At 38.9% G+C, this 7,267-nt stretch overlaps 1 non-coding gene across 1 annotated transcript; it reads right to left on the bottom strand.

The window, feature by feature from the left end:
• Window positions 1-624: 624 nt before the first annotated feature.
• LOC116635950 lies at window positions 625-731 on the bottom strand. The gene has a single exon (XR_004300247.1). It is a non-coding gene; the product is annotated as a U6 spliceosomal RNA (small nuclear RNA).
• Between the last annotated feature and the right edge of the window lie 6,536 nt (window positions 732-7,267).

The raw sequence follows: 7,267 nt of genomic DNA, 5'->3' as shown, positions 1-7,267 counted from the left end.
CCACTTACATGCAGATTTTTTATAGTATTAAAAATATATTTTCTCCTCCTTATGACTTTCTCAATAACATTTTATTTTCTCTTGCTTATTTTATTGTAAGAATACAGTATATCATACATAGACCATACAAAATATGTGTTAACTTACTGGTCATGTTATTGTAAGGCTTCTGGTCAACAGCAGGCTATTAGTAGTTAAGTTTTGGAGAAGTCAAAAGTAATATACAGATTTTCAACTGTGTGGAGGCTGGTGCCCCTAACCCTTGCCTCGTTCAAGGGTCACCTGTGTTCCTTTTTATTTTAGTAAATATGAATTTATTTTCGAGTGTGTCTTAGAACAAAACATGAACTGCTGACCAGTCTGTTGATTTCATGGATATTTTTTTACAAATAAGAATTATAAAGGGAGTACTTGAATACCTAGATGTTTGGAAGATATTGTTATATTGGCTCCTTTTTCTTTTGTTTTTTTCTTTTTTTTTTTTTTTTTAATTTACACAAAGTTATTTATTTAGTAAACCACAGCATAGGACCTGTCACCCAAATCTTCTGACTTAAGTCCAGTAATTGCTTTTTTAAACCACAGGGCATTACTACAAATACCCTGAACCTGGCATCAATCCAGAAAAATATGAAATGCTTCATGAATTTGCGAGTCATCGTTGTGCAGGGGCCATGCTAATCTTCCCTGTATCATTCCAATTTTAGTGTATGTGCTGCCGACGCGAGCACTCCTTTTTTTGATAGGACAGATAGCGTAGTAGCAGAAGCCCAGACTCTGAAACCAGACACCTAGGTTGAAATCATGTCTTCCCCACCATTAGCTGTGTGATGTTGGCAAACTTCTTAACCTCTTTGTGCCTCTGTTTGCCCATCTTCCAGATGGAGATAATAATTGTACCTACCCCATAGAGGTTGTGAGGATTAAGTGAGTTAATACAAGTTAAGTATTTAGAACAGTGCCTGACACATATTAAGAACTATATAAGTGTCTGTTGATGTGATTGTTATTATTATTTAAAATTTGTATTATTTATGATAGAGTGCAATTGAGGCTCCACGAAGGTGTGCCACAGGGATCTTGTCCTCTCACCTTATTCCCCTCCCTCACCCTTGTACAATGTTGCATACATCTAGAAACACTCATACTCCTATTTGGGAAGCAAGTTGTGATAGATTCTTGTAAATATTTATGATGCTCAGCGCGCCTGGGTGGCTCAGTCGGTTAAGCATCTGCCTTCAGCTCAGGTCATGATCTCAGGGTCCTGAGATTGAGCCCCATGTCAGGTTCCCTGCTCAGCAGAGAGTCTGCTTCCCCCTCTCTCTCTCTGACCCTCCTCCCCGCTTGTGCTCTCTCTCTGTCTCAAATTAAAAAAAAAAAAAAAAGATGTTTTTTTAAAATTTATGATGCTCAACAGCTCCTCTTTACTACAATATAAAAGTAATACTTTATTGTTTTCTCTTAAGACTACAGTCTTGCAAGGACTTATACGTTCCATGTAACTGCTGACTCGCTATAAGAACTCTGGCGTATTTATGAGGCATGATGTTATTTGGGAAACCACATTGCTGGGAAAAAGCAGGTCACACTTGTCTGTACTCAGCCAAACTAGACTTTGATGTAGAGCCTTTAACTATGTCAATAGTACATACAATGTGGGTAATGACATATGAGTTGAAAACCCAATCTTTTTATAATGTTTTAGAGTTTAACAAAGTGTTTTGAATATATTGTTTTAATTAATATTCAAAAAAATCTTAGTATCCATTTTGCAGATAAGGAAACCTCATTTCAGAAAAATTAAATAACACCCACAAACACTAGGCCAAAAATGTTTAGTACCAAATTTCCAACCAGAATGTGGTTTAGTATTTATCTTTTAGAGATAAACATTGGAATAATTAGTAAAAAGATGGTTTGGATTTCCTTCAAAATAATCTAACCAGGAAAAAGAGCATTGATGAAAAGAAATTGGCCAGGAGTTGATGAATGTTGTAGTTGGAGGATGGACATTTGGCATTCATTATTCTATTCCATCTACTTCTGTACATTTTTAAAATATTCAACAACTAAAAAAGAACTTTTTTTTATAGTATTGTTTCTGGAACCAAAATGTCAGAGTGTGAATCCTGGCTGTGTTTTTTTCATCTGCTATCTATCATTGGGCAAAGCTGTGACCAGTCGCCTCACCCACAATGTGGTAACAATATAGCACTTCCCTCCTATGGAAGCTGTGAGAATCAGATGAGCTGCACGTAACTGTTGCAGGCAACGACTTCGTAGAGCACTACTCTGATCCCCAGTTGTTTGCTTTTTCCATAACAAGCTAATATCCATTTTGAACATAAACTCATCCATTCTTTCAATAAATAAGCACCTAAAGCATGTGCAAGACATGTTCTAAGCACGAGGGATACAGAGGTGAACAAAATAAGCAAATTACTTGGCTTTACTTCACCTAAATTCCAATGGCAAGAAAAAAAAAGTGTGTGTGTGTGTGTGTGTGTGTGTGTGTGTGTCTTCAATGCTAATGGAGAAAAATCTAGCAGGATAAGGGGGATAAAGAGTGACTGGAAGAGGATAGCCATCTGATATAGGACGATAAGCAAAATGGCCACTGTTGTCCCCGACCCTACTCTTGCCAGCTCACAAAAGCAATCAACTTTCCAGGAATTCTGTAAGCCAGTTGAAAAACAGTCATCACTAAAAATTAAATTCTATCAACTTAAGATTAAATAAATTTTATAAAAACAAAGGTAATAAGTATTTAAAACGAATCACTCCCTAACTGGTTTGCTACAGTTTACTATCCACGCTTTTGAGGTTATCCGTGTCTATCGCGTCTGCCGGGTGGAAATGCTATGGAAGAAGAGTGCAGCTACCACTCATCTATTCCCAACACCACCTGAAATAGCAGCACTGTAGGCGCCTGCAGTTGGCCATGCTGGGAATATTTACACCAGAAAATCTGATGAGTGCCCCAAATCAGAGCTTGGTTTATTGTTTGTTGATGATCACCCTAAACTTCAGAAAATGATGAATAAAACGTCAACAATGTCGATGAAACTTAAAATTGTGCTTTAATGTGAATACAAGCACACATTTTTCCTCAGAGAGCTGGTTGTTAAACATTTACCAGCATACTACAAACTAAGCTTCTCTAATAAAGTGATATTTGATTAATAAAGTGATAAAGAGACTTGGCGATGAGGGTGAGCCTTGCGGATAGCCTGCAGAAGAGTGTTCTAAGCAGAAGTGGCAGCAAGTGCAGGCCAGTGGGGCTGGAACCAGGGGAGTCAGGGAAAAACGCTTGATGTCAGAGAGATAACTAAAACCAGCCCTTTTGGCACCTTGTAGTTCATTATAAGGACTGCCTTTTAATCTGGAAGAGATGGAAAACCCCTGCAAGTTTTTGAGCAGACAAGTAACGTGATCTGACTTACATTTTAATAGGATGCTCTAGCTGCTGTGGAGAATACCAGAGGGAAACACAGGAGCAGAACACCTTGGAAGGCAAGGTGATGGTCGCTTTTACTTTGGTAGTAAAGGAGGCGTTAAAAATGGTCACCGATTAGATAATATTTTGATGGAAAAGCCAACAGGACTTGCTGTAAGATGGGAAATTGGAGATGAAAGAAAGGAAAGTCAAGGGAGACTCCAAGGTTTAGGCCTAGGCAACTGGAAAGATGGAGTTGGTGTTTACTGAGATGGAGAAGACCAAGATGGTTTATCAGCACCACAGGAAGGGGTGGGAAGAATTTGGAGCTTGGCTTGGCTTTGGACAAATTAAATATGAGATGCCTATTAGATGTCTAATTGAAGATATTGAATAGGCAGTTGGATATTTGTGAGAAGTTCAGAGGAAAAGAGTAGGCTAAATGTATGTATAGCTGGTGTTTAAAGGCATGAGACTGACTGAGATCCTGCAGGGAGCCAGTTTATAGAGGACAAAGTTAAGTCTGAGCCCTGCAGCACTCCCACATTAAAGGGTCTAGAAAATGAAAAGGGACCAGCACAGGACATTGAGAAGGTAAGCCTGTGAAATAGGAGAACCTATAAACACAAAGAATTTATTTAAATTGTTATTTATTTCTTCATACCCTGGTTCTTTCCTACAAAGGCTTTGAGGTGGGAAAAAATGAAAACAAATAATAAGCTAACAAAATTAAAATAGAAAAAGTCTGTGTCACCAAAAGGAAGACTAAAAACATGTGAACCATGAGAAATAACAGTATGGTTTCCGTGAACTTCGCATTTGGTTCTGAGTTTTTTAAACTCACAGCAAAAATGGAAACAGGATTCATGTATTAGTTGGCGAGGGCTGCCCTAAGAAAATACCACAACTTGAGTGCCTTCAACAAGAGGAATGAATTTTCTCACAGTTCTGGAGGCTGGAAGTCCAAGATCAAGGTGTCCGCAGGTTTGATTTTTCCTGAGACCTCCTGCCTTGGCTTGCAGAGCGCTGCCACCCTCCCCCTGTGTCCTCAAATGGCTTCTCGGTGCCTGAGCAACCCTAGCGTCTCTCCCTCTTCTTACAAGGACAGCACTCCTATCGGATTAGGTAGGGCCCCACACTTATGACCTCATGAACTTTAATTACCTTTTTTAAGGCCCCATCTCCAAATACAGTTGCATCAGAGGTTAGGAACTCAACATATGAATTTGGGGGCGGTGGGGGGCAGGGGACACAATTCAGTCCATAAGGATCAGTGACACTCTTTATTGACAAAATTCGAAAAAAATCCTCAAGTAGGACTGTGTACTATAAATGTTATATTCATCCTCTTTACATCAATGTTATTACAGAATGTTTGGTGTGCCCTAATATTACTTTTTAATGATTTTGTTGAATGTGCGTGAGAGACAGCGTCCAGAAGGAACGTTCCTGAGCTGAGCAGAGGAGCTGGGAACTTGGTATGCACCAGTATGCTATCTTCAGAAGTGCAAATGTCCTCTCTAAGAAATAAAGCCTGCTGCTATTCTGCTTTGATTGCATCTTTAGGCTTTGATACTGAGAAGAGGGGTAATCAGGAAGGAAAAAATTCTACATAATCCTTCCTAAAAGCCAGGCCAGATGCTGGGAGGTAATGCTGCAAGCATCGCTGTTAGAAATAGAAGTAAAAATCAAAGACCCAGAAAAAGTCTGTGGAGCAGGACCACTAATATTTAAGATATCATGGGGAATCACAAGATGTATTAAGAAAATTACCTGTTGAAAAAAAAAAAGAAAGAAAGAAAATTACCTGTTGAAAACACAACTCCTTTATTCTTTAGGAGATGTATAAATACATATTTTTATTTTAACCCCCCTCAAAAAATGTGTAAAGATGCTAGAGATTTGTGACTTCTCGTGTTTTACCAGGGCATTTTTATTTCCATTTGTTTCCTTGCTCTGATAAACGGTAAACCTTAAAAATAAAAAAGAGCTTGTTTGTTTCTAATTTTCATTAGCATATCTATTGTTCTGGAAAAGTACTTTAGTTAAAATTTTTAAAAGCCTTTAAATTTGTTTCAAGGGTCCAATTTACTTAACCAAGGAACACTTTTTTTAATGAAATACCTACTAACATCTTGATAAACTGAAAAAATTTTAGAATAGTGACTTAATTTTTTTAGCACAGCCCACAGAGAATACATTTTGCATTATAGCCTATTGAACTCACCTAAACATGACAAAATCTTCACAAAATAATGTTAAAAATGTGATTTTTTTTTTCTATTTATTTCTTTTTTCAACACAAGTAACAACCGCACTGAATGGTTTCATGTCCTGTTAAACCATTGTAACCCATTCTTTAAAAAATGCCACTTTTAAAGATGATAATAGTTGATGCAAGCACGGATTGATGCAATGATGTAATGATCATACAGGATATACCAAAAGTTGCCTTCCTTGTCCTTTAAAGTCGGCTGATCCATCCATGTGACCGTGCATGCACCTCCTGCCCACCGAAGCAAGCCCACATCACTCTTTGATGTTCTTCCCCCGCTGCTTCTCAGACTTTCCTGCTGAAGTATCCTTTATAATAGCAAAAGAGAGAGAATATGCACATCGGTGATGGCTGGATCATAGCCCAGAGCAGCCCACGCAAGGGTAAATTGTCTTTGAAGTCTTAGGTTTTATCTTAAAACTTCATGCAAAATTTGCATTTGACTCTGTAATGTAGGAAGTAATGTCATGTGGACGAACATTAAACACAACTGACTTTCCAGGAAAGTGTTCCAGGAAGGTTTTTTCGGCAGGAAAACTGCGTCCCCATTGACAGATCATTCTTATTCTTCCACCTAATCACACCCTAATTGGATCCAGGATTATTTCAGTTTCTCCATCTCTAATCCTCAAAGTCTAACTTCCTGCCACTGCAGCCACAGATTTAGCAATCTTTCTAATTCACCTCTTCTTTGTATTCTTTTATGGTTTTTGATGGCGCATGGTCTTATCAATTCTTGTGTCCAATGAGAAGCCATTTTCTAGTTCCCTGTCCAAAGAAACCCATTCCGTACTCCAACCCATTCGTCCACACTTGACTCAATCAGGCTTGGCCCCTTCTTGGCTGAGAATTTATTCAAAAATAGAAATGGGGGATGGGGAGTGGGTAGAAAAATGCATCAAGATTCCAAGTTTCCTCAGGACAAAACGTACTGGATTTTAATGATGCCTGAACTACTTCAGCATTGCGTGCTTAACAGAGGCACTCAAAACTAGCACCTTCATATATCAACAGAATCTCTTACCTCTGTCAGGTCCCCGGAGAGTTTCAAGGATCCATGTATGGAATACCCATAGACACTCATGCAAGACTACATATATATCTACAACCCACAATTTTGGGAGAAGCCTCTTAGTCCACCAACCTGCAAAGGCAAAAGGGCAGCTCTCTCCTTGAAAATCATGTTCAATTCCAGGCTGTCCCTTCAAGGTGTTGACATTTCTACCACTCAGGATTTGGTAAAGGAGAGGATCTTCCAGTTTAGCCAAGTCCACCAAGTAGCTGTGCTCCAGGAAAGGAAATATGACACACTGTCCTGGACTCGATTCAAGGAAGGCCACATTAGACCTTTCATTAGAAGGTCTCTAACTGATACACTCCCAGCTCCAGCTCATGCTTAGCTTCAGTCCCTGACCAACATCTCAGCAACACCAGCTCTTCTCCCCTGCCCCCACCACATACCCGCTACATACATCATTGTCTGGGAGAAACAGATCACAACAGATTTTATATCAATTTTTAGTTCCTTATGAAACAGGTGAAAAGACCCTTGGCCA

Source organism: Phoca vitulina, unplaced genomic scaffold (genome assembly GCF_004348235.1).
Source record: "Phoca vitulina isolate PV1807 unplaced genomic scaffold, GSC_HSeal_1.0 scaffold11, whole genome shotgun sequence".
Classification (NCBI taxonomy): domain Eukaryota; kingdom Metazoa; phylum Chordata; class Mammalia; order Carnivora; family Phocidae; genus Phoca; species Phoca vitulina.
This window is presented reverse-complemented; position numbering and strand designations above follow the sequence as displayed.